Here is a 27924-nt window from a genome sequence, read left to right as displayed (position 1 = left end):
CCTTCAGTGTGTACTAGAACAAATGGGCTGGCTTACATGTTACCAAGGTGAGAAGAGTTTGTGAGTAGAGACTTCAACACAGCTCACTATCACCAATATCCCATTTCCATTTATTTTTATATAAATCAGGCACTGCTTTCCCAGACTTGTTATTAAGAGAGTTATTTCCCTATTAGTGCTGTGTGATTCAGCTCATCCTTTGTGCAACTCAGGCAGGAACACATGGACTCCCCTACACCTATTCAGACTGGAGCTGTGTTCATCCCTCTCTTGATATGTATTATTGAGACACTGCCAAATGCACTTTGTCACAAACACCTTGTACTGATTTCATTTTAGCAGTTAAATGTAACAAACAGTTGAGACAGGAAAATAAATAAGGAATTATACAAAAAAGTTAATTTATTTTAAATGAATGAACAATAGGCCAGTATTCCTATACCTTTTCTAATCCTGGATTACCCACATGGAAAATAACCATTACTCTCTTTCATTGCCTATTTAGTACAAGTTGAGGAAAAATGATGAAAAAAATCTAAAGCAAGTTTTTAGATGCCATCTTTTTTTTTTATTGTCATGAAAACAAAGAATAGCACTGCCACAGCAAATAAAAAATCAAAGCACCTTCTGCAAGCAACCATAATTGCTCACATATCTGCTTGTCTGTTCATCACCCCAGTATAATTTCTCAAGCTCTTTGGACACAGATTAATTTTTGGCCCAAAAAGCAGCAAAATGAAACCTCTAAATATCGCGATAATTTTAGTAATCCTCCCAGTAATATTACTTCTTATCCTAGACTTTGCTTATGTTGTCTTCCCTTTCTCTATACAAAGCTATTGATCATATTGTAAGGAGCTTGTCATGTTGAACCTCTCTTCCCTAGATTAGCTAGTTTAGAAATACTTTCCTTTTAAAGGTCGGTATTCATGTTTGGAAGAAAGAGGAAAAAATTTTGACATAAAAAGCCTGCTGTAGAATAAGACATCTAGAAGAAAAGGGATTTTAAAATCTATGTTATTTTCAGAAGTGAGCTAAAGATCAGCAGTCAAAGAGCTGCAAATCTCTTGTTATTTTAGCCCTAACTGCACAGGATGTTTTCTATGGCCAAAAATTCTCTTAGGGGAAAAAAACTCTTCATGAACTCCTGGCTACAAAGTCATCTTGCAGAAGGGAATTACACTGCTAATTGCATAGGAAAATAATTCCCCTTATCAGTATCCCCTTTTGGTTCTATTCTTGTCTTTTTGGTTTAGAGATGAGAATGACACTTCCTAATAAGCTGCATTTAGTATGCTTCTCAGTAACATGATAATGGAGAAATGCATTGATTTGCTGTGCCTTCCATAATGAAATCTACCTAGTTTTTATCTTTATATAACAATGGTAATGATAATAATTTGCTTTAAACCCTTGTGACAATCCCTCTATTTTATCCAATAGCATATAATGATGAGCTTACCAGTTTATGAAGTATTTTCTTTTCAGATGGATAATAGTCATCCTTCTGAAGAGAATCAGAAAAGCAACTTACATGGATAAGAATCGAAACTACTTGAACCATAAGAAAAGTTTAGAAAACAAGAAAATGTAGACTGTTTCTTCAAAGGCATAGTCCAGAAGTTAGATGTACAAGCTCTTTGCTGCAGACAAGTCTAAAATCTTGTGTGAAATAAGTACACATTAATGTTTCCAGGAACCAGTTTGGGGTTTTTGGGTTTTGGTTTGGGTTGCATTAGGGTTTTTTTGATATTTCGTATTAATTAGCTAAATTCTGTAACAATTTTTTTTTTTTTTTAATCCTGCAGCAAAAGCAGATTTCTTACAGTAAAAAAAGCAACTAAAGAAAAATAAATTAGGGTAGACTAGGGAGTAGGGCAAGTTATTTATTTGAATACAGTTTAGGTTTAGCAGTTTAATTTTTTATTACTTTTTTTAATTTGTGGGTACACGCACAAGCATTCTACATGTACATATTTGACCAACATAGTATGTGTTCAAGTGATCAACATAAAGGTAAGCTTAATATTTAATACTGTAAAAATTATCTAGGATATTAACTTACTAAAAATTATTGGAAAATAGGATCCAGTGGAGTTCTGTATACTAGTGTTGAGGTTAAAGACATGAGGAATCAAATCTATACAATAGGACTCTGAAGGTTTATTCCTTTTTTCTTTCTTTTTAAACAAAATCTGAAGTATCCTGCATACATTTTTAGGTCCTTTGAAAATGCTTTCCCAAGTATTTAGACACCAGGGTGGGAAGGATTTTTCAACCAGAAAAGAGCAAAGAGCAAAGAGCAGAGGGAACTTCAAACCTGAAGTAAAGCAGCAGCAAGAGATAGTTGGTGACATCTGAAAGTGACAGGACTGCTGATTGTCATCAAGCAAGTTGCCTAAATTTTAAAGAGAACAGAAAACTTTTAAATTCCTTTATTTTGGGGGATTTGTGTCTTATTAAATTTTTTTTGCATATTTTGATATCCTGATTTGCAGCTTGGATATACCTGGGCTAAAGACCTTAGTAACTTTGGGAAAGACATACAATTCTGTCAGGGCTAGCTCACAAAAATGTCGGTGTCTTGCTTTGAGGTAATGAATTCATGTCTGACTTTGTGATTCTAAAGATCCTTCGATGGAGTAAAAAAAATAACAGAGACATTCTGGCGTAATCTTTAGTTAGTCTTTGACTGACCTCTTGGCGGATGACTGCATTTCTATTGTGTGGACATCTGTGATTGGAGCTGAAGGAGGAGTAGGCTTCCAGAAATGGGAAAGTCTGAGAACAGCTGGAATATGGTTCCTCAGATGCTGTGACAGTATCCAGAAATATCTGTGGTATGACAGAAACAGTGGAGGATTCATGAGATTATATTATGCACAATTATTACAGCTCTTTTTTTCTGCACTTCACCTTAATTTCTTGATGAAACAGAGCCTGGGGATCCATTGTTTTCCAGTATTTCAAAAAGTAAAATACAGGATTAAACCTCAAGTTTACCATAAAGAGACCTCTGAAAAAAGATCTTGCAGTCAACACAGGAAACATTTTAAAATATAAACTTTGTAAGTCCTATTTAAAATTAATTAGAACATTCAGGAGACTAGATTTACTAGTATCTGTTCTTCAAAATGTTGTACTGATGTTCAATTATTTAAATTTAAATGCATAGTTGAGCACAACAAATACATTCCCATATGCTTAATTGACATCGTCCTGTCCAGCCAATTCAGGTTTCTCATTCTCCAGCCTCACGGGCAATCGCATCATGCATCATCTGGTTTCCTCCAAGCTTGGAAAAACCCCAGCTTCTCAGTCCTTTACAAATTCTTCTGATCCCATTCAACAAGGAAGTGCTGAGACTACCAAAGCCAGCAGTATTTCAGCCCATGTGCCAATAGCTGTGCCAGTGACCAGTGAGACCAAACCTTTGTAGCCCCAGCAGTACCGGTGCTATCAGTGCTACAAGATACTGCTCTAAGCCTTGTTCAGCAGAGGCTTCTGCTGCAGTGTTAGGTGAGAAAGGCCAACTGATAGCTCTGTCCACCTATATTTGTAACATGCTGTCCTTACTATAATTAACTCACGTGCCCAAAATACTGAGGTAGTTCCTGCTGGGCAAATGTCCTTTACTGAAGTCTACAAAAACCTTTCACACTGTGTTCTGCAACAGTTCTATCCAACTTCCCTGTGCTTCTCAGCCAGCTTAGGCTACACTGTCCTGCCCTGCCGCAGTATAGAAACTCAGAATTTCTAGTCTACATCAGAAATTCTCATTCTCTACTTTTTCTTTTTCTGGGTTGAACAAATTCAAGATAAAGCCTGTGAATTACATGATCAATCTCAGTCCATTAGCCTTACCTTCTCAATATTTACTGCTTTTTTATTATCTCACTTAAGCTGATGATTTAACAACTATTAGATTTTCTCAGAAGCTTTCAATGTTGACAATCATTGAAATCTTCATTGTTCATGAAAGAAGAAACCAATCTTTCAGTCTGTTCAGGCTATTCAGTCAGATTTGAAGGTTTCTGCTATAAAGGAGAAGCTTTTCTTTTGGCTGGGTCCTTCATCTAGGCTTGTGTCAAATTTATATTCGACCTTTGACATTGGGATATTATTCTGAAGTTATTCAGTTATTTCTGATACCTATAAAAATCTAATTATTTACAGAACTTTTGTTCTTTTAGTAAAAAAAAAAGAATTAATTACCCATTCAAAGAAAAAAACATATAAAAGGTGTGCTGCTGGAGTGTGTAAATGCCACAACTTGATGGAAATATACTTTGGGTAGGTGTTATACAAACCTCCCAACAAGTCAATTGTGTTGCTATAAGACACTGCCTAAGTTCTCATTAAAAGATTTGGCCTTGGTCTCTAAGGTCAGGTCCCAAGAGGCTATTTGACTCCAGATGCAGATGTAGTCTAACCTGCATCTACTCACTATTTATACCCCTTTCCAGGAAAAGAAATCTGATTTCAGAATTTTCAACATCTAAAAAGAATGCATCCATGAATACAGCAAAGAGGGGGATGAGTGTGATGCACACTATTAGGAGCAGTGCCTTTGTTAAGGAGACAGCTTTAGACCTTGACAACCCTTATGTCTGCTGACACCATTGCCCAAACTTGAGTCACATGTTATCATGCACCTGACCAACACAAGCTTTTGGAAAAAGCTATAGTACAGGAGTGAGCTGAGAGGTAGCATGGTGCTGAGACACAAGGAAATGGTTGGAAATGGTTTGGAAGAGGCAGCTGTATAGTGTAGGCTTTGAACATGAACAGATTAACGCCCAAGTAAATGAGATTAAAGACAACATATAAACAACCAGCTTGGACCAGCGGAATGATTTGCATGATATTTTTCCAGCAGAACCTAGTGTCCTTCCACTGCAGATTCTGCAAACTTACACTTCTGGCTCATTTTTTCCTACTCACTAGGCTATACAACTATGCTCGTGGAACTATTCCTGGTTAATCCTATGCTATGGTACAGCCACTCTTTGCTGTCTGGAAATGAAGGAAAATTTCCACGAGCTGCAGATGCCAAAACAAGAGGCAGGAAAGGGTTACTTTAAAAATGGATGAGTGCATTCTGGGCTTAGATTAGGCCTGCTAGAAGTGGGCAGAGGATTTTCCTAAGTCTCATAGACAACTTTTATCCTAGCCCATTTATCCTCTGAAGATACCTTGATAAAAGTCCAGGCCTGCCCTTCTAAAAGCAGTACTGGTCTGGTCTTCTAAGACTGAACTTTATAATGCACAACTCTCACAAAAAGGTCTTGGGCAGGTTGAGAAGCAGAAGGACTATGAGTCAGGCTAGGTATCCACTGCATTTTTCATTGGAAAAAAAAATAAAAAATTCTGCCTTAGAGGGTTTCTGCAGCTCTGAAGCAAGAAGTACAGCACTGCTGCACTGTCTTGTGAACATAAAGTGTCCTTCTATTCCACACTTGGATGCTGGTGGTCAGCTGGGCCATGTCCTGTTCTCAAAATTTGGCCAAGTATAAATATTTACTGGAATTTTTGTTATTGTTTTAAGACAAAGGTCAGCATAAGAGAACAGACTATGTATCAGTCCTTTTTCCTTCAGAATTAAAGCTCCTTTGTTGGTTTGCTAAAACCTGACTGCGTAAGATTTACTTTCCCTATCTTCAAAGCATGGCCATTTGGCACATAGGAATGGCTCTGTGAGTTTTCCAGCTGACTAATCTTAAAGAAACTCTGCTAACTTACTCAAGGCCTGCGTCTGACCAAACCACAACAAATTGTGCCCCACATACCTTCTGAAAGAGATGCTGTTATAAAGGAGAGGGAACGATATTTTGTCATCTGTAAGCATCAACAGAAGTCTCTTCATTGATACTGGAGCTTTCAGACAGCCTTATATCAGCAGCTGGAACTAACTCCACTCAGAATGCTGACTTCAAATTGCAGCTGCATTGTAGCAAACACTAGAAATCAGGAAGAGGCTGTTAGGGAAATGACCTCCCCTTACCTGCCAGCTGTATAAGAGCACATGTTGTACCTGCACCATCTGTGGATACAGCTTCACTGTAATAAAGTGTAAAAGCCATCATATTTTTCTGTCAGGATTCAGGACTCCCTAGTGTACACTAATATGTAAAACACTTTGTTGGTATAAGGTCCAATTGCATGTGCACATATGTCAGCCTTTACTGAGGCTCACTAAGTCATTGTCAGGCAGATGTTGTTTTGCCAGGTGTGCTTTTGTAGAACTTACATCTGGATAACTTTCCCAGAGAGGATTTTTAAATTGGAGATGGGCAAAGTCAAAAAGTTTAGCGGGTCAATTAAATAAGCATCTAAAACCCTGGATGATTATCTGAACCAAATTGAGATCCCCAAAATAAGAGTATAGGTCTTATAGAATAGACAAAAAATATATTATTTCCCTGCAATGATGACTTTTTAAATTTGCAGATTATTTTAAGTCAGATTTTTGCAAACTACTAAGTTTTGTTTAAGTCTTGCATAAGGCTTCAGGTCAGTTTTATTTTAGCCAAATTGTTTTCCTAGTCCCTAGTTTAAAACCTTTTGAACCATATTGCATTCCAGTTAGCCTAGGTGGAAAATTTCCCATTATTTTGAATAAAAAAAGGAAGCTTTGAGCTACACATCTTAAAAAGTATATCTAATGCAAAAAGCAGAAACTCTGTATAGAAATGATGCTTTAACTTGCCTATATGTTTTGGTGGGAGAAATAGGATATTGCTACCAATACCAGTAGTTCAAAAGTCATTTTTTCATTTCATTGTGAGAGAGCATTATATTTGTAATTTGGGGGAGTTTAATAAAATGCCTCACTTTTCTGCTGTAGAAAACTAACTAACCTAAAATGTGAAGCAGCTAAGTATTTGATAGACTTTGGCAGTTTGGAAGGTTGGATGCTAATAAGCATAATTCTTCCCCTTCACATGTTAAACATTTTAAAGCTCTTGACAGGTAATAACAAAACTTTGACCTGATGACTGGATTTGAGGGAATAATTAGTAGTGGATATTTCATTAAAGAGGTATGGCTTATTTCTTCATCTAAAAATATTCCTCCAGAGGAAGCAAAAATTGGTCATGGAATTTTCTATCAAGGTTAATAGAAAATTCTTTTCAAGTCAATGAAATTCCTCAAAATAATTCTCTGCATTTATTGATTGTTTATGATTCTGTGGTGATAACATCTGATAATATTGCTTCATCATTAGTCATTCAGTACCTTCTTTTAAAAGTCCAGCATTTTTTCTGTGAAATATTTTTCTTGTATAAATAAAGAAACGTTTGTCTAATGGAAGATATATTTGGTAAAAATATGTGAGAATTTCACAGGAAAATATTCTGATTCACAGAATTACTTATTTTGATATGCTACCAAATATTTCCAGAATATTTTTGTAGAATGGAAACAATTAAGCTGCAACCATTGACAATGAATCAATTAGTTTGATTGGGATATGTAAAAATACAATGATTTCTACTGATATAAAGTCATTAGAAGAAAATTATCTGTAAACAACATAAATGTGCAAATAGGAGTTGCATGATTCTCTGTACTTTTGACTACATCCATACCTTTGCAGTAGGGCATAAACACACATTGTTGGAGAATCTTTATTTTGCTGTGCAAGTTCTCAAAGTTCTCAATGCTACCACCTTTCAGACTGTGTATAGATGAACAAGAACTCTCTAGACTCTTCTCATTTGACAGATTTACTATATTACACATCTCATTATTCAGTACATTAATGCTGAAAAATGTGTGAAATATGATGGAATCACAGAATCACATAGGTTGGAAAAGACCTCCAAGATCATTGTGTCCAACCTCTGACTGATCACCACCTTGTTAACTAGACCCTGGCACTAAGTGTAATTTTCAGTCATTTCTTGAACTCTTCCAGGGATGGTGCCTCTACCACCTCCCTGGAAAGTTTGTTGCAATGTTTAACAACCCTTTCCATGAAGAAATTCTACTTGATGTCCAGCCTGAACCTCCTCTGGTGCAGCTTGAGGCTATATCCTCTCATCCTGCCACTTATTGCATGGGGGAAGGATTGAGCTCCCACCTGGCTACAGTCTCCTTTCAGGCGATTGTAAAGGGTCATAAGGTTCCTTTGAGCCTCCTTTTCTCCAGGCTAAATAACCCAAACTACCTCAGATGCTTCTCAGAAGACCCTTCACCAGCTTCATTGCCCTTCTCTGGACTCACTCCAGCACCTCAATGTCATTCCTGCAATGAGGGGCTCAGAGCTGGACACAGGATTCGAGGGGTGGCCTCACCAGTGGCACGCACTGGCTCATGTTCAACTGAGCCCCCTTCCACAGGGCAGCTTTCCAGCTACTCTCCCCTAGTCTGCAGTGCTTCATAGGGTTGTTGTGACTGAATATATGAAGCTAAATCAGAAAAGACTGAAGGGCTGTTGGAGATTAAAATTCCAAGAACCACCGTGCTTTCAGATGAGGATATATTTAAAAAGCAAATAAGGTACCATGTTGTCTTGAGATACATCAGACGTATCTCATGACCAATGAGTCCTATTGGTCAGTCTTCATCTAGCAAGGTGTTTCTAGAGGTCCTGTTTTTATGCTAATTGGCTTACATTTGTTCATGTATTGTTTATTCTAAAAGCAGACTTCTGTTAAGCAGCCCAGGCAGATGTCCTCAAGCTTTTTAAAGGAGATTACTCTTAATGCCTTCTGCACGAGGTTAACAAAAATACATTTTCCTCTCCTGAATGTCATACTTCTGGTCACTCTGCCAGGACTCTAATTCCTCTTGCAGAAGTTCTGTGGAACGAAGAGCAGAAGGAGGTGAAGAAGAGGTTGCAGCAATTAGTACACAGAAACATCTAAGAACAGCTCTGCAGCCAACAAATACTGTAAATAAATAAAAAATATTTAATAAGATTTTTTAATATAGTAAACTAAATTGCTTTAAGATAGATTAGTTACAATAAGCCTGTGATAAAAAATTTGTAAACATGTATTTAACTTTTCAATTGACCAGATGTGTATTTCAAATTTATGATAAATTCCAAACCATGAAAGTATCAAAGTGTTTCATTAGATATTTCAGCCAATACTTTGTGCTACTGTAGTAATTCCTGATTAGTCAGGACGTGAGGTTTGGGATTATATTCAATAGTGAAAAATAGCTAAATTAAAAAAAAATATATATAAAGCCATAGTTGTTATGATAGGTGCAGGACGGACAGTTGTAGAAAAAAACATGCTTGTAATCTACTGAAAAAAATGCACCAATTGTATTTGCTTCCTTTACAAAATAAAATATTGTTTGTTCTTTTCAGAGCTGGCCTTATTTTTACATGAAAAGTGAATTTTAAGATAAGGCTATATTTTCAAACATAAAAGGATTTTCTTTATCTCATTTCCTGACACTCTGCTTTAGCTGCTTTTCCTTTAAAAGAATCATTTGACCTTTTAAATTACTAGAATGGGAGATAAAACATCACAGAGCCTTTGGAGATGACAGACAACTGATCAAATAATTTTCAGTTGCTCTATCTGTATCTTAAAGCAGCAGGTTGCAAAATCCAGCCACATTTGAACAGCATCAATCTGTCTTTATGTCATTTATGTACAGAAATTTTTTTATGGTCACAGAAATCCATGGTAAAACTCACCTGTAAAATAGTATCTTTTTCTAGATTATTATGAGAAAAAAAACCAAACAAAACATGGGAACATACCTCATTACGTTGGAAATTAGCTCAACCATAAATCAGTGTGCACCTGCTAAAATAATTTTCTCTTTCTGGTATTTTCCATATAATACTCCTTCACTGTGCAATGCAGTGTAAGTAAATCAGCTATCTTTTAAGGAGACCTGATGGCAATTAAACTTGATTAATAGCTGCTGTGATTCCAAGGTATTAGTCTTTTCTTCTTTCAACCTTGCTATTAATATGAATTTTCAACCCAAACATAATTCTGTGAAATGTTATAGAATCTGAAGACAGACAGAAGATGTTTAAGAAGACAAAATGAGATTATAGGTCATAGATATCCTTTTTAAAAGTTGAATAAAAATGAATTGAGGTCCAGAAAGATCAGACAGAAGAGCTCCATCTCCTCTTTTACCAGACTTGGGGCTGAGTCTGTGTCATGCAGTGATAAATTTGATTAGATATGCTGGTAGTGTGGCCAAGATGATTCAGGTCTTCTTGTGACAGATTCCTATGATATACATTACATGCAAAATTTTGGTCCAGATAAACTTCATCAAAAACTTCAGTCCTACAGTTTAATCATGCCAGATATGTGCAATGTGTGCTAAAAAGCACTGCAAAAAGAGCATGGACCACTAGAGGTCTGAGCATGAAGTCAGATGTGTGTTATTGTCTATCCACACAACCTCCAAAGAAGTTTAAAGGAAACACCTTGAGACTTGTGTGGATTTTTATTAACCCTGCACTGTGAATTGATGGGGTGCTGGGGAAAAACAAACATAGGCAGAGAAAACATGAGGCCTGCCCTGCACAAGAGCTCTTTATTGACAGTTTATGACATAGGCTTGGAGTGGCCCAATATTGTTCCTATGACCTTTGCCTCCCAAAACTTACAGGCATTTTCAGACTTTGTTCACCCGTGAGGGCCTGCTGGCCTTCTCACTGCAACTTTCTTCTCAGTGTTGTTCTGAGCATTAATCGTGACCACTGGAGACAATGACAAGTGCTTCTTGCCATCCCTGGACCTAAATTTCTGCCAGCTTCATTTTCCTAATCCACACACATAGTTCAGGATTGTCACAAATTACACAGGACAGATTAGTAACGGTTAAAATGTTGAGCTTGCACCCAAATTCCAAGCCCATGTTGGCCCAAATTCAAAATAGGTTGCAAGAGAACAAAAAGCATTGCAAGAAATAAAGCTGTCTTGATCTCATTTGGTTTTTTGTTCTATGTTAGCTTGCTATTAAAAAACTGAAATAAGAATGGTTAATCAGTTAAAAGCCTATGGAGACATATCTTTTAGTAAAGAAAAAATTAGTACAGTTGGGTTTGTTGCCTATATGAATATTAAATTTGATAGATTAGGAAAGGTATCTCCCTTGATCCCAGTATACCTTTCTGTATTATGCTCTGTTAATTATTTTTTTTCTTTTTGCAGTAGCTTTCTTCTCAGTTTTCTCCATTTCTTAAAAAAAAAAAAAAACAAACAAACTGTTAAGAAAGTGGACACAGAAAAAAAAGATTTTGGCTAAATATTCTAAAGCCAAGAGCAGGTAAAATGTAAAAGATCAAGATGAAAATCAAATTTGCTTCAAAATAAATTCTACATTGCTACCAGGCTTCATGTTATCTAACAGGGACTCATTAAAACAAAATTGAACAGAACAGTAAAATAGATAATAAGTACACACTAAGTTCTAGGGCCAATTTTTCTGAGTGATTGAGTTCTTCGAGAGCTTGCAGAGATTAAAAGCTTGCAATCTATTTTCCTTACCACTGTTGTGTCTTGCCAAATCTGTCTTGAGAACTAGAACAGGAAATACCCTCCCAGCAGCTGTATCTGTAGATTTCTCAACTTGGGCTTTTACTCTCAAACAGTATTCTGCATTTCTGGGGCATGATCACATTTTTGCTTATATTTGAAAAGTTCTCAAATACATCACTTTGGCAATGGGTATTAAATACCTGTCATTCAAAAGAGCCAATAAAATGGAAAATTTCAACCAGGCTGTTAAAATATGACAGCCAAGAAAGGACAGCCAGTAGAAAACAAGATCTTTTGAAGCATCAATTCAAGCATAATAATAAATCTGTACAAACTGTAGTGCTCTTGTTCCCCTTTTTTTTTTCCTGCCTTCAGCTTCCACATTACAATATTTGTAATACAATATTTTTTTTTAATTGGTAAGCAGATATAGTGTTATTAGAACAAGTAAAAATCACCTGCCAGACAATTCTGTGAAGTGAGCAATTACAAGAAAATAGTACTATGTACACTATTTATAGTCCATATAGGCCACCTGGTCTCCAAGAGTGGAACACCTTAAAATCCTCTGAAAATAAGAAGATAAATTCAGAATCTACTAATTTTTTTTAATTTGGGGATTAGCTAAGAAATCATTTTGATATGTATAGTCACACCAAATAGTCGCTTCATTAATATGTCAAACTTCACCAAAAACCACAAACATTTTTAGCATTTGTTACATTCTTAGGTAAAGAGTTCTCAGCTGATCTATACATCTGCACTGAGAACCTCTTCTCTGTTTGCTTTGATGATCCTTAGTTGCAATATTCAGAGAAATAACAGACATTAATGACTTTTTAACTTCTCTGTGCTACTCTCAAGTTTATTGGTCTCTTTCATGTTCTGCCTCCCCATTCCTTTTCTCTCCCAAAATGCCTTTTTTTTTTTTTTTTTCAAATCAGGTCTTTCTTTGCTCTGATACAATCCTGTTCCCCCTCTCTGAATATTTTTGAGATTCAGGGTGTCAGCTGGATTTAAACTGTTGTATAATGAAGTACAAGTTGATATGATCTGTGCAGAATCTGAAATATGGGAAAACCATACTACAATGCCAAGATATTTCAAAGAACTATCAAGTAGTAATGTTGGAAACCAAATGTTAAGTCCAGGTTTTCACTTTGGGCTTTGTTGCTGAGTTTTTTAAACCTTTATTTGCACAGTTCTTTCCTTTGGAGGTTCAAAGTACCAAATTTAAACAAAGAACTCCGAAATACCAGTAAGTGACTATGAACCATTCTGATCTGGAGTTTGAGTAAAGCTGCATATTTTAATGAAAATTATACAACATTCAAGAAACTTCCACAAAAGCAGTGGAGCAGTCCATAGCAGTTATTTTTCCCTCTCTCTCTCCCTGATCATGCCATTAACTTCTGAGTGGCATGGTAAAGAAAAATCCAACACCAGCCCCATCTGCTCTTTTTATAAGATGACAATCAGGGAGTGGTTCAGCTGATAAGTGCCAAAGTGTTCCAGAAACCCACAGACACAGATGCTTTGATTTTCATGCAATTTAAAACACAAGAAAAATCTTGCTTGGGGAACAGCCATACTCTCCCGACTGCTTAATTCTACTATTGCTACTTTCTACTGCCTGCATACCTCAAAGGCAGCAAATTAATCTTATGTGTGAGCAGATAATGGCTGAGAGTCTACCAAAAAAACAAAAGGAGCTTTCCAGAGCAGCCTGTGGGAAGAAACAAAAGCTTCAATACAGGAAGACAGAAACAGCAGGCAACAAAGCAACAGCGGATGTGGGGTAAAGAGGAAGCAATGAAAAAGTGGATTTGGAAACGTGGAAAAAATGCAAGAACCCAGAGAACAGAGCAGGAAGACTCAATGGAAAACAGGAAAAATATTATAAGTAAAGGGATCCAGAGTCAAGATGCCAGAAGAACGAGTAACTTGGCTACCAGAATAAAAAAATGGGTGAGTTGAACATCCTACTTCTGTAAAAGATGGAAACAGAGGTGTCATTGATCCACAGGATTCTTGGCATACATGCAGGAGTTACTGAAAGGAAGAGCTGGTGAAGAGGCACAGAGATGTGAACTCTGATGAATGGCAGGGAACCTGGGCAAGGTTGGCTTCAAAGGCCACAGAATAAATACACAGTTCCTGTGTCATCACTCTCTCATGAAGTCCTGAAAGGTTCTCCTAATCCCTACAGAGGTGAATAAGTAAATTGTTTTGGGAGGGATGGAAGGTGACACAGAGCCCAGTGAACTCCATGCTAAGATGTCCATGACATTGCTCTGTGTCATGTTTTCTTGACATTAGAAACAATTGGAAACTATACCGTCAATAAGGTGATTTTATAGTAAATGCTTCAGCTTGTTAAAAAAAGGTTGTGGGGGAGTAGGAAAAGCAGTCCCACACAACATACAAATTTGTGTTCGCTGTCAGCAGCTGTGGGAAGATGACTTAGGAAGTTGAACCTCTGCCAATCTGTGTATGAAGAGTAGATGCCTAATTTTGCAGCAGCACCCAACTTCTCAGTACTTACTGTGAAATGAGACACCAAAGAGCACAGAAAATACTGATAGGAACAGCACCACATTCCATGTTCTGCATGCAGCAGAGCTGATAACTTCACATGCTAATGAACAGAAGTTGCACTGGAAATGGTACCTTGTCCACATCATTGTTTGTCTTTGGCCAAGCTGATCTTTATCCAATCACCTGCATGTGATACCAGTTATCTCCTGAAGCTTCTGAGATGTAAAGGGCCAGACACTTGCCTTCTGCTTCACACTAAAATAATTACCCAATATTTTGTGTCTGGAAGTTGTTGAAAAATATAGGAACCAAAAATCCCTACCAGCATGAAAGCACTACCTTCACATTACATAGTTGATTTTTGCTTTTCAAATCATTAAGAAGTTGCATCTTGAGTTCAAGCAACCTACTGAACTTCAAGGCAAAAAATGCTCTTTGTGACTCAGAAGTATTGTGGAAATGCAACTGAAAAATTTAGACATTGCAGTTCCAAGTAGCTGGACATCTTGGACAACTGGACAGCACTTATGCACTGCCAAATGTCTTTACTGAGTCACAAGATATAATTTTAGGAATGATTATCACACAAGCTGTTAAACAAAGTTGGTTATGGACAGCTCAGTTTTCCAAGCATTGCTTTTAGTGACCTAAAAATGAATGTTTATGGCCTATCATCAGATGCATACATTATGTTGGCTTATAAAAGCTCTGGAAGAGTCTACTAAAGCTAAGCAGAATTTAATCACTAGGAAAGTATTTCCAGTCATTAAAAAGAGCATATGTGTTTTGGAAAACTTGATATGTAGAATTCTAGTGGAGGGAGGGGGAGAAACAACAATATTTTACTCATTAAATAACTTCTCTGATGTAGTATTCTAAACTGTGCATGGATACACAGCAGTTCACGGAAAACACATTTGCATCAGATTCCAGGAATTGGATTCTTTTTAGTATTCTTTGATGGAAAATGAAGGCTTGGCTGCTCACCAGATTATTTGCTCTATGATAAATGTAAAAGTTTTACAAGCTCTGAAGGATTGTGGACAATCATTCCTGAGAAATTTGATCATCACTGAGGCTGTTGCAAAAGCTGAAGATATGCTACCAGCTCAGTAAATCCTGTAATTGAGATATGGATGTAGAAGTTGCACGAGAAGACTACTGTGAAGGATATTTATTAACAGCGAATAAGAAATTCAATTACATACCTCCACAGCAAACAAAGTCTCTTGGAAATAGCATGACAGTGGCACACTTTCAGGAGATAATTATCTTCAAGCTGAGCTATCAGTTGCCTTGCTTGAAGTACACTAGACTGATAGAATCTCTACAGTCAACACTACTTCCAAACTTTTATTTGCACCTCTCTTTCTGTCTCTGATATCCTAATCTTTTGCAGCAAGCTTAAATACCTTCTTTTGGCATTAAAATATTATTTTAGCATCACTAGTTTCAGATTACTGAATGGTGTCAGTGTTTACAGATTTCTGCGATGTTACATAAATTTGGGCAGTTCATTGCAATATCAGAATTATTTAATTATTCTTTTATGCTGATTTCTGTTAATGTGCTCTCTCATATTCACAAAACAGCAGACTTTGGGATGGAAATTATGCACAGTGCTAGAAGTACAGTGGGTATACGTGCTGCAGAATCTTCATAGCAATACTTTCATAAGTGGATATTCTGAAGGTTCATGCTGATTTTTTTTTTTTTTTTAATCAGTGGGCCTGATAAAAGACTTTGTTTCCCTACTCAGCCACATATTTTGACAAAACTGGGGGGTATTTTCATCTTTTATCCCTCTACAAATTTTGGCTGAAATGGAAGTTATTGAAGAAGTAAGAGGGAATGACAGGTTTTTTCTGACAGACATATGGACATAAAACAAAAGTTAATAAGACATTTCCTTAGGAAAATTCCAGCCCCTTTATCTCTCACTGAGTGAGTCACTTTTGCCCAAGAATGTTTGTGTTTTCTCTGTAAGCATTTAGGCTCTGTTATCCTCGTATCTCTCCTGTAAAGATTTACTGTCACGGTGGAAATTCATAGGGGAAATAGGCACCCTAGAAGAGAGAGTTTTTCAGTGGAGACCGTGTGACTTCAGAGGAATGGTTTGCAACGTGTTGGTGGAACAGAGAAACACACAGAGTGACCAATTCCTCTGCTGAGTCATGGTAATAATGCATGCTAGAGCCCTGCATAGAGAAGGCAGCAACATGGGGGTTCCAGTGAGATTGCTGAGGGTTTATTTTAAGTAAACTTAATAGATAGATCCTAGGTCCAACCAGAGTTCAGGTGGGTTTGACATGTCTCAGTCTGGGTCTTACAGGAAATAAAAAAACATAGACCAGATGAATCAAAGGAGCAATTATATACTGACAGTTATTTAAGAATTATTGAAATTCATGTGTTTCATTTTTCTCACCACACCTGCAATGAATTCCAGCTACCCCCAGTGTTTCTGACACTGTTTCAATCTAGCCAAAGAAGGTAATAGTATGCCTGGCATCCATGCAGCTTGGATTATCATCTTATGGCAGCATAGCTGACATAACTAAATTAATTTGACTTAAGAAATCAGAGAAGTCTTGAACTGTTGTCTTGTAGATGACAAACCAGTGCCTTATCAGCTGAGCTACTCAGATCCAGTCTGCAGTACTCTTAAGTGTGATTTCATCTAAGTAATGTGTTGCTGAGTCTAATGTCAAATGGATCTATCACATTACAACCTTTTCTAATTAAAGGAAAAGAAGATTAAATGTATATGATCAGTCATTTAGAAGGCTGTAGTAGATTAATAGTCAGCATTTTTCTAACAATTTTAAAGTGATTTTATCATTATTCCTTGGAGTAGAAACAAATATCTTTTATTATTTTTTGCAAACTATATGAAGATAGGGCAGACTATACTACATCTTATTTCTGCATTTTCTTGCAAAAATAAACTATAAGTCTATCCATTAATTTTACTGGTTTTATTGGAGAATTAATGTTCAAATTGCACCAATTTAATCCCCCATGAAATCTTAGCATTTCGCATTGGCTGGCCACAAGCCAAATTATACAGAATTTAGATTATTAAAGGTTTTGAATGTGGGTGAGTAACCCATACCAAGAATGTTTCAGTATTTCTTAGAAATGGGGTCTATTTTTCTTCAAGTATATTTGTACAAGAAAAAATAGGACTTATCTGAAAAATTTCACAGGAAGCCATATCCTTTGTTTTTTTCCCTTTTTGAATTTGCAATGCCCTGTATCACTTGATGGTGCCAACAACTGTGCTTTTAAGAAAAAGTGACAGGCAAATGCAGTACATCTCCTGAACTGCTGAATTTTGGTCATCTAGACAAAGTCAGTGCCCAGATACTATGGGTCAGACTGTCATTTAGCATCTGAATTAAAGATTTCCATAACCTAAAAGTACTTGTTAAAACTATATGCAACCTACTCTTTGAGGAGTGTTACCTCTTTCCAATGTCAAAATTTAATTGTTCTTTTTGACCTAAATCCTTTTCCCAAGAGGATCTAGGCACTGGGAATCATAGTTCCCACTAAAACTTATTTGGTTTATGTTTCCCTGTTACCCCTGACAATGCAAATGTTCCCAAATCACTTGAGCATCAGGTATGAGAAGGTAATTCTTCAAGCACTGTGGAGGTCTTAGTTGTGGGTCTGAGTCCCATACCAGTCTAAGATGGGTCTTAGTGTCACAGCGCTTCAAAGTGTAACAAGCATGAAGGCATCTGTGGGAGGAAAATAACCTATCATAGTCTAATTTAAAAAGGAAAAATTGAAGAATATTAGCAGAAGTCCCTTATTCAAAACCAAAATTGGGGCACAGATTAACAACAGACTTAAGAAATGGAATTAAAAAAAAAAATTTCATCATTCCATTCATTCCATGAAAATTGTGATATTTTTTCAGGCTGGTCCATATGCTTTCAAAAAACATCAGGCTAGTCAGCATATTTTCCAAATTACTAGATACAATCTCTGTGGCTTTCAAAAGCCAAAGCAGAAATAGTGGAATTTATCCCATCTCATATGGACATTGCAAATTATTTTTCACTGTACCTGTTGAAAACTGTCTTTTCCTAAGGTAACAAGAATACCTCAAGCCCTATTTTTTTTTAATAAAAGAGAAATTTAGACCTAAAAAAAGGATGATTGTTTGTTTACATGTACAAGCCAGAAGTATATTCACATGCTACACAGATATTAAATTAATTGGTTTCTGCAAATGTGTGATTAATTTCTTAACATATTTTATTTTTTTCTTTTTTAAATTCTTCTCCATATTTGCATTTCCTCACACAGAAAGGGTATCTTTATGTTTTGCTGAACTGATTACATCTCTCTTTGGAGCTCAGCACATCTTTAATTACTACCAGATCTTCAAATATTTTCAGAAGATTCCCGTTAGAAAGATCATCAGCCATTTCTATCCTCATTCTCCAAAGGAAACTTTGAGCAGATGCTCTCACCCAGTAGTAACATTGACACATTAACTTTCCTCAGCCACCTCACTCAGACTACTTAGTCTGGCTCCACCAGGGCTGGGAGCCTTAATCAGATATCATACTAAGGAAAGCTATGTCAGTAATGATGTCAGATGAATGGTGGTCACATGGCAACAGCCTCATTTGAAGCAAACAGTGCCACGCTTGTTTTTAGGCTACTTTATGACTCGGCTGAAAAATGACTTTGTTCACAACAAAACACCACTAATGTATGAGCTGTTACCATAGGATTTTAGCACGTCTACTGTTTTCTCAACATTCTTTTAATATACCTAACTGGACAAACAGTGTAAATATCATTAAACTATACATACTATCAAAGTCATCAATCAGCATGTAAGCTAACCAGATGAAACATTGGCAATCCCTTCTGGCATTTTGAATCCTCAAAGAAATGGTATTATGGAAAACATATAAAGGAGAAAATATTTTAATTTTGCACCTTGATTTGGCTTATACCAGATTCACACATACAGAAGAATAAGGAGATACAGTCAGCTCTCCTGCTAGGTCCCAGAAGTGTGTTTTTCCCTTCTCTGCTCTGGATGTCAGTGGGCTGGTGGGATATACAGAGGGCAGAATAATGAGACTGAGCAGGAGGGAAGAATTTGCCCTCTGGCTCCGCTCACACTGCAACAAAACAGAAGCCCCAAAGTCTCCTGTCACTTAAACTCCCTTTCCTTCCTTGGTTTCTGAGGTAAAAATGCCCCTTGCTATTTCTCATATGCACTTCAGTTAGTGCTCTTACTCCCAGCATGGGATTACCAGCAAGCAAGAATTTTTCGTTGGGAAGAACTGGAAAGTCCACTGATTTCTCAGGAATTCTGGCCATGCTTGGAAGCAGGCCACACCAACACAGCAGTACGGCTTGGTCAAAAATTAAAGTTTGAATGACTGGTCATAGACACTTGCCTAGAGAAGATAAATACCAAAGCCAGCTACCAGAAATTACTGCAACAGAGAAAAATTGCAAGTAGCCACATCCTAAAGCAGTCATCTACATTTTCCTGTAGAGTTACTCAGCCCACAGGCTCACTGCCACTGTGGAGAGCAAGGAGAGCTGCAGTGCCTCTCATGGGCATCCTGGGCTCCTGTGGTTTAAATTCCCCCTGAAGCCGTGGTACCGGCTTGCAGTGAGAGCCTGAAATTCAGAAAGGGGTCACAGATCTCTCTGTCTGGTTTGCAGTGCTTATTCCATTTAAACTACTGATCAGGAAGGAAAATTTTTGTGTTTAACCAGCCGGGGAGCAGGAATAACAGCAAAGACAACAAAGAGAAGCTAACAAAGCCCTGAATTTAGGGGAATGAGTGGTCAGAAAAATTTGAAAAAATATTTCAGTAAAACTCTATCATGGATGACTGTGTGGAAATCAAGAATCCTCAAATAGGAAGCAAGAAAAAATATTCAGATATTTTCAGAAAGTAACTAAGTTATTCCTACCTTCTAGTATGAGAACAGGGACTATGAATGCATGCTATAGCATATTCTACCCATAAGGGAGAATTTGAATTTTAACTATTGACCCTGAAGCCTTGTTGGCATAGACTTTGGATTAACAGAAATTCTGAGAAATCTGTCTTTTAAACCCTGAAGTTCCAACAAACTATAATGGATTCTGGGCACAAACTGCATATCATTCATACAGCTAAGCCTTTAGCACTGCTACTATTTTCTGTTGCCTTCTGGCACCACTTAGTAAGTTCCAAATGAATGAATTCTCTATCCACTGATATATAGTGGGAGGAGAAAAATACAGACTCTGCACTGAAAAATAACATGCATGCTTCTTTTACCTTCCCCTCTCAGCTCCTCTGCAGCATAAATAGCCCTGAGAAAGATGCCCTGATTTTACATTGCCAAAAAAAAATATTGTTACATTTCTATGGAGCATTTTATTTTCAATCACTTTTTTATTTTTTACAGAACATGTAAAATTTTTTGAAGCCAGAAAGGATCAGCTTTTCCCACTAGGCCAGCACAGATCCTACTCTAACTAGACACATTGGACCTCCTGGGCTGCATGAAGTCCCAAGAGGCAAGCTGAGCATGCATTGACTGAGGAAAGTACTGTGGAAATCAGGAAAGAAAATACGTAAACTAGAAGAGCAATAGCAACTTATACTTCACTTAGAAGAGTTTAAAGAAAGCATAAGATGAGATGGAGTAAGTGTCATCCAAAAACTGCCCAGAAGAGGTGAGATCTCACTAACATAGTAAAAATATTTTTTGTGAATTCATATGAACTTTGAAAGGTTGTGATCCAGTTCTGAGAGAAGGAAGACCCCTTACAGCTCCAATAAGGTTTGTTTGGTGAGTATTCCCATGGAGGACTACAAGGAAGGGAGCTGCAGTGGATTTTTTTTTGCCTTTTTTTTTTTTTTTTTAAGGTAAACCATCAGCATCTTCTCTTAAAATACTTTTGTCATCAGTTTTTGATCCTGTATTTGGTTCTATCCGGGAGTTAGTGGAAGTAGCTGCTTTGGAATAAAACAAAACAAAAACCATCAAAAAACAAACAAACAAACAAAAAAGGCAGGAATAAGAACATGACCAGCAAGGATAACCACATCAGGGCAGAGATTTACACTAGCACAGGATACTGTCTTTGACAGCAGACAGTGGCAGATGCTGAGTAAAGGAGATAAAAGCAAGCATGCACATGATGATGTCCCCCATGAATAATTTTCCACCTTCCTTTAAAAAGATTTGTACGTATGGTGGATACAGGATGGCAAAACTTCACTGAACTGATGCAGATGGCAGAGGAAAAGGGTACCATAAGTCCATCTTGCATTCATTGCTCTAGACATACTTTATATATCCTACTTGAACTTGCATAAGTTGCACAGCTAGTGAAGGCTGCAGGAATTATATGCTGTCTACACAGAGACTTTTCTTCCTTTTTTAATCTGAGAACCATATAACAGGTTTGATATTAGGTTTATGCTTACACAATTGATATAGTTCTGTTTAAAATACACAGAATATTACTGATTAGCAGGACCACTATTAAACATACTATTTATGGGATCACTGGCTGTTCTCCTTGACCAGTACACCATATAAAAATTGTCTTTTAATGGAAGAATACTGTACAGAGACCAAAATAGAAACTGCTAAAACAAACAAGATAATTATCTAAATTTTATAATATCACTCATAAAACGTCTGCCTTTTCCCTTTATGAGCTTGATAGATTAAATTTAGGGCAGATGTTTCATATAATTTACTCAGAAAACAGGAAAATTATTTAAAAAAGAACTCATAAAACCTACAAAAACACAAATGAAACTAATCTAAAACATATGCAGTCTACAGATTTAAAGGAAAAGTTAGTTATTCCTGAAGCTATGGACAAGGATGCTTAAGAGATAAAACCATCTCTCCCACACACTTTATAGTATTATATATTCTGAACTGCTTTGGACAAACAAAGGCCCCTCTAAATTTAGGGTGCATGAGGTAGCTCTGGCTACTTTCCCAAAGATAAAGAGGAACTCAGAAACACAAACCCTGTTCCTCAGTGCACAGAAGTCAATCTGTGGTGTCTTAATTGAATTATAGAGGTACCTGCTGTAACATGAATGTTGTGGAAGAATACCAGGTAGAAGTATTGCATATTATCTGTTTATGCACTATAAAAAGAGGAAGAAGAGCAGGTGTGATGTCTTTAATCCTCCAAAGAAAAAGAACTTCTTGACTGTCAAGAGATACTGAAATCAAATACAGTTTTACATGGGAGGTATTTATCATCAGACAAAGACATATAGAGGCAAGTTTCATGAACATTTTGAAAGACTTTGTTTTGAAGGCTCAAAAGTCTCCACACCACAAAACTCAATTTTCAGAATAGGTCAGCCACAGAGATCCCAAGAAAAAAAGAAAGTATACTGTGCGCTGTCTTGTTGCAATCTCTTTTAGCCCAAAGTCATCTGTCAGAACATAATTTATTATTATCTGGGTTCATATATTAACTGTGTTGTTAAGAAAGCATAAGGTCTGGCATTACTTCTGGCAGTGCTGTTAGTGGTGGCAAGCAACATTTTTGGTTCCTCTATAGACTCAGCCTTAGATGCTGTGAAAGGTAAAGGTCTCTAAATGTTTGAGTGTGAGACTCTTGTAATGCAAGAGGAAACAGAGATGTATTTTTGAAATAAAATTTTCCCAGTCTGTCTCCATGTAGTGCTGATTCCTACATTGATGAGGGTAGGAGAGGAACTGAAATACTACACTCAGCTGAAGGCTTCTGAGTTATGTTCTTGGTTTGCAGTGTAAAACAATTTCTTAAGCAGAAAAAAATCATAATAGAAAATAATCCCTTTTACAAGATTATCAGAATGTATAAGAATAGGAATCCACCTATATATATTATTATTCACTTATATGTTAAAAAGCACTGAATTAAAGAATCCCTGTAACACACACAGACCATGGGAACAAAGCTTAGGCATAAAAGAAATACAGGTACTGTGCTGAGAGTAGTCATGGATTTCAGGATCACAAGAAAAGCAATAAATATTCTAAGCCAAACTAGACATTTTAAAAACACCCAAAACAATAGGTAAGGTATCCATTTCTCAGTCCCTGAAGTTCAGAGAGATGGGGTACTGTGGTGGTTCTGCCTAAATCCTGCTCTGAATCGAAAGCAGATCAGCTAGAAAGCAAATCCTGCTGCTGCTGGGTATGAACACTTTCTGTGCAGAAGCAAAGCTTTCCCTTCCAAGACTTTACCCCATTGCACTTTGTTCCTGCTGGCAACACATCACAGTCTGTTTTTGTGAGCTTGATAAAGAGGATTTGGCATTGGAGATACTTTCTGTGTGTGAGATACCAAATGAAAGTAGCAAAGGAATGGATGAAAGCTACCAAATGTTGCTTAGCCACCCTGTGTATCATCTGAGAAAGACAAGCCAGCTGCACACAGAAGAGTAAACAAGTCTACCTCAGACTCTCGGGGTAACAGCAATTAACTCAATGAACTGAAATGCCCTGTGATTCCCTCTTATGAAGCAGAGTTCCTTCAAAGGAAGGAACGGGGCAAACAATTGCCCTTCTAATATTGAATCAAATATTTTCAAATGTGTCACCTTAATAAAAGCTGTGGGACAATTGCTCTTTCAGAAAACATCAGGTTACAGCAATGCAGGAAGAAAAGTGCAAATGGCTTATGATGGGTAGTATCAAAGCAGTGCAGGACAAACTAGCCCAAATACCTGATCTGAGGTAGGAAAAACAACAAGTTTGCATTGCTGTGGCATAAACACATGATCTTGAATAGATATGGCCAAGGTTCCAAAAAAAGCTACAAAAATAGTTAACTTAGTTCACATGTCAGTTCTTCCACAGACCATAAATAAGCTTCAAAGAGTTATAAATCCAGGCAGTAGACACCAAATGCATGCAATCTTGGAGTAGTGCTAGTAAAAGTACATCACCACCTTTCTGCTGCACAGAAAAATTAGGTAAATACTTCTTTCATACATGCATACACACATTGCATACACACATTCACTTTAGAGCATTACTATAGTTTATTAGGTACTGGCACTAAATAAAGTTTTGTAAACATTTTCATTTCATAATTGTTAGTGGTAAAGAGAATATTTGTGGTGCATGGTCACTAAGCAAACAGAGTGAAAATACTTTTACAGGGAATATAAACAGTTTTATGGAGTATCAGAGAGCAAGAGGAAGCTGCAAATATAGAGCACCAGCAGCTGTTCTGGGGCAAGGCAGCTGCTCTGGATCCATCTAGTAGCAAACTCTATTTGGGCAAACAAGTGGGTGGGGGACTGTGTAATGGAATATAGTGACTTTTAAAGTGGCATAACTCATAAAAAGATGAGAGGACTTCTTTCTCTCTTTTTTATATTATTTTTAATAAGAATTGGGAAAGTGGCCCAAAAGTGTTCCTGGATAATCAGTTGAATAAAATACTGGATTTACTACAGTGTTATTGACACCCTTTCTCAATCTATTTTCCATGAATATTCAGTTTAATTGTAGGAAAGCTTGAAAAAAAAACAGACAGCAGAGCTGGTGCAGGAACATCTACATTTCCACATTATATATTTTTATAAGATCAAAATCCTTTGAGATTTATTTGTTCTGCCACAAATAAATAATAAAAGCACTGGAAAACCATGCATGCAGGCAAATTTATTATGAGCACTGAAGATACGTTCACAGAAGCTTTCAGCAAATACCTGGGAAAGCAACTATACTGTAGATTAGCCATGTTGGCTTGTGGGAAATTTATCAATTAAAAAATTAGATTCCATTTATAGAATTTCTTACTTAGGTCCAGTCCAACAAATATTCTAGACTGTTATGCTGCAGCCAGGGCTGCTCATTCAGCAAGCAGTTGTTTCTTCTCTTGAGGTTGCTAGAGTGACAGTTGGTTGTCAACAGTATATTTTTGTGGTAACTGATGAAAATTTTTTTCATCCTCAGAAATGTTTTCTGGGTGCAAGTACCAGTCCCACTGTGCATGTTGCCATGAGCTGGCATTTGCCCCTGCGTGCAGGGCACTGTCTGTGTGCCTCTGTTCAGAGGGCAGGACTTCAGTTGCTGGAAGCTGCGGCCTCTCCTCACCCATGGGTTTCCATAAATGCTTCTGTTTTGCCTAGTAGTAGATCTCTTTCCATGACAACCAGAAGTAAATAGGTTATATGTTCTCCAGACAGCTGCTGTAATGTATTGTGGAATACAAACCCAGCAGCATCAAAGCTGCCCTATAAGTAACATAACTACATTAACTGGAAGGAAAATTGATTTTTAACTTCAGCTAGCAGAAGGGAATGGACACAACAATGACATTTTCTGGTTCCTGCAACACACCCGCACAGTTCAGCTGGCCCTTTTCACTTGAGTGAAAGAGGTGCTGCACTTTCAGGCTAGTCTGTCCTAAGTACAGCTGATCCAGAGATCTCTCATAATGACTGTGTGAGAAAAATATGCCTTTGATCCATCCTCATTGCCAAATCTCTGTGAGCTGAAGATTTTATCCAGCTGGGAGTCTACCTTATTTTTTGACAAGACAGAGAGAAGCTGGTGATTCTAATTCATAGCAGCAGCCACTTTTACAGCAAAACCATCTTTTCTTTCTTGTATTTACATTGTTGGTATGGTTTTAATACAATGCATTTGTAATTGTGATAAATTATCTTTATGCATGAGATGGCCCTTTGGGGATTCCTTGAAGAGAGCTTTGCAAAGAACCCAAGATTCATAACTGTCATCAACAAAAAACAGAAATAGTCCCTTCCATCATTTGTTCAGCTGAATCTTGTGTAACAAATGGCCACCACACTCCACAGCTGATATCCCCAGTTATCAGCCAGATTTTTGCCAAACTTTGTATTGTTATCCATGGCCCATTGGCCTAGAGATATTAAGCTCAAACATTTCAGTACAGTTTCTGCTGTATTCCAGTTGGAGAACAGTGATTCATTCTACCATTTCTCTCAGGAAGAACAGATCAGCTGTGGGCATCATTTACAAAACCTAATGAACTGCAGACCTAGCTTCTTAGACTAAAGCATTAATAACTCATTTTTAATCACCTGTTTCTCAGTAATCAACAGATTTCTTGACAATTGGTATGGAGTAGCACCAAGCACAAACTTATGGAGAACACTAATGCTGTACTGAATCTGCACCATAAAAACATCCTTGTGCTGTAGTTCCATAGCTGTCTTTTGCTCTTGTTTAAAAGAGCATAACTATCAATAATGCTTTGTTCAGTACATGTATATATAATAATGTATATGAGCCATCATTATGGTGTCCAGTGTGGAAATAATGCAGTCATACAAAAAGATACATTGCTGAAAATAAAACCTAAGATAAATAAAGGAAGCTATAAAATGCTCTGTTGGGCCCGCTTCTGGACCTATTTAAAGTCAATGGCAAAGTTCCCACTGACCTCAAGCAGGAACTAGCTCCTTTTTCTCTTTCTAGATTTGTTTAGAAAGAAATATAATGACAGACTTGAAAGGTAAGAGGAAATATTTGGGGAGAGGGAGAGAAAGAAGAAAAAAAGGAAAAGAAATCAAAAGGGGATAAAGGAAAATAAAAATCTGTAATTTTACTATTCTGCATAGGATGTAACAAGAATTGCTTAGGGTGGATTTTTTCAGATTTTCCATGTTCTGGGTTTGCCAGAATATTTTAATATTTTATTGCTTGCATTTCTTTCCCAGCTCTTTCCACCCTCTTCTCTGTGGGCACTTCTACTGGCCCCAAAAGCATGTGGTGCTTCACAAAACTAAAAATGTGTTTGCCATTAAATATAATGTGTAAAATCTTACGATGCTTTCAGAAAAATAACGCTCACATATCCAAAATGAGGGGAAAATGGTACCTAATCATACATATAATTCACAACATTTATTTCACCGGTAATGAATGTTGTCAGGTTTTTCCTATGTTGAACAGCCATACCTGAGGGGCACAGCATTAAAGGGCACATTCACTGCTGACATAAATGGTAACTACGGCCACTTCAGTGAAGTTATCTCCAATTAAGCCATCCATTACATTCACTTCAAGGTATGCAATACATTTTAAATGATAGAAGCAAGTCCAGGAAATGCTGAGTACTTCTACGAACCCTCTTTCGTGTGTGACTCCCCCTGGACTCAGGATCCTTTCCCAAATCCAATGGTTTTGTGGTAAGTGCCGCCTGAGCAAAACGCGGCGATGGTCAGCGCTGCGTCCTGTTTACCGTCGCAATTAACAAAGCGGCATTCAGCGAGAGACACCAAAGAGCCTGCTGCACTTAAAGGGCTAAGGAGAGGTGATAACAGCCCTCGCTTCGTTAAGGCTCGCTGCCCAACTTTACTGAAAATGTAGTGACAGATAAAACATAAATCAACATCCTTATCGTTCTGGCTTCCTTGCCTGCCAAATGGGGGTTTAGTTTATCAGCGACCTGCAGGCCCACTGGCGGCCTTTACACTTACAGCTGGTCAGCGGGGTGGGACAGGGTGGAAGCTAAATGGCTGCTCTAAAACGCCTTGGTGTAAACAACCCGGGGAAGGACTTCCTTGAACTGCCAGTTACCTGAGTGCGATCCATCTCACTAAAGCGTCTGCCCCAAGAGGGGTAGTATCACCAGGAAAGAAAACAAATAAAAGACACCCAGCATGTCGCAGTGCAGGCACAGGCTGGGGAATGCTGTCCCCTTGAGGGGGTGAGGGATCCTCAGCAAGGTAAGCTCCTTATGGCATTGCTCAGGAAGCAGGCAAGTATTTTTGAAAAAAAGGGACTTCATCAGCACAGCCTGCTTCCTCTGTTTTGTGACCAGAATGTACAGCCTTTGCATATATATGTATATGTAATGCAGTGTTTGCTTTGACTCCCTGTGAGCCTCATCATGGGA

At 37.4% G+C, this 27924-nt stretch overlaps 2 long non-coding RNA genes across 6 annotated transcripts in view; one reads left to right on the top strand and one right to left on the bottom strand.

Annotated features, from left to right (window-relative positions):
- Nucleotides 1-1822: 1822 nt before the first annotated feature.
- Nucleotides 1823-27466, bottom strand: LOC128805885 (uncharacterized). 4 transcript variants are annotated; one of them, XR_008436631.1, is made up of 5 exons: nucleotides 26985-27464; nucleotides 8621-8807; nucleotides 5790-5960; nucleotides 2698-2835; nucleotides 1823-2398 (listed from the first exon to the last, which is right to left on the bottom strand). It is a non-coding gene; the product is annotated as an uncharacterized LOC128805885 (long non-coding RNA). The 4 variants fall into 4 exon arrangements; XR_008436633.1 differs by having other exon boundaries at nucleotides 1823-2835; nucleotides 27154-27466; XR_008436630.1 differs by having other exon boundaries at nucleotides 1823-2835.
- LOC128805883 (uncharacterized) overlaps nucleotides 27461-27924 on the top strand; it is a 52114-nt gene continuing 51650 nt past the window's right edge. Inside the window, exon 1 of one of the 2 annotated variants that reach the window (XR_008436624.1) lies at nucleotides 27461-27754. This is a non-coding gene — a long non-coding RNA (uncharacterized LOC128805883). The remainder of the gene's footprint in view (nucleotides 27755-27924) is intronic. The other variant, XR_008436625.1, reaches the window with a different exon arrangement.

The sequence above is a fragment of the Vidua macroura genome, chromosome 4, assembly GCF_024509145.1.
Source record: "Vidua macroura isolate BioBank_ID:100142 chromosome 4, ASM2450914v1, whole genome shotgun sequence".
Classification (NCBI taxonomy): Eukaryota; Metazoa; Chordata; class Aves; order Passeriformes; family Viduidae; genus Vidua; species Vidua macroura.
Note: the sequence above shows the minus strand (reverse complement) of the source record. Positions and strands in the feature narration are given on the sequence as shown.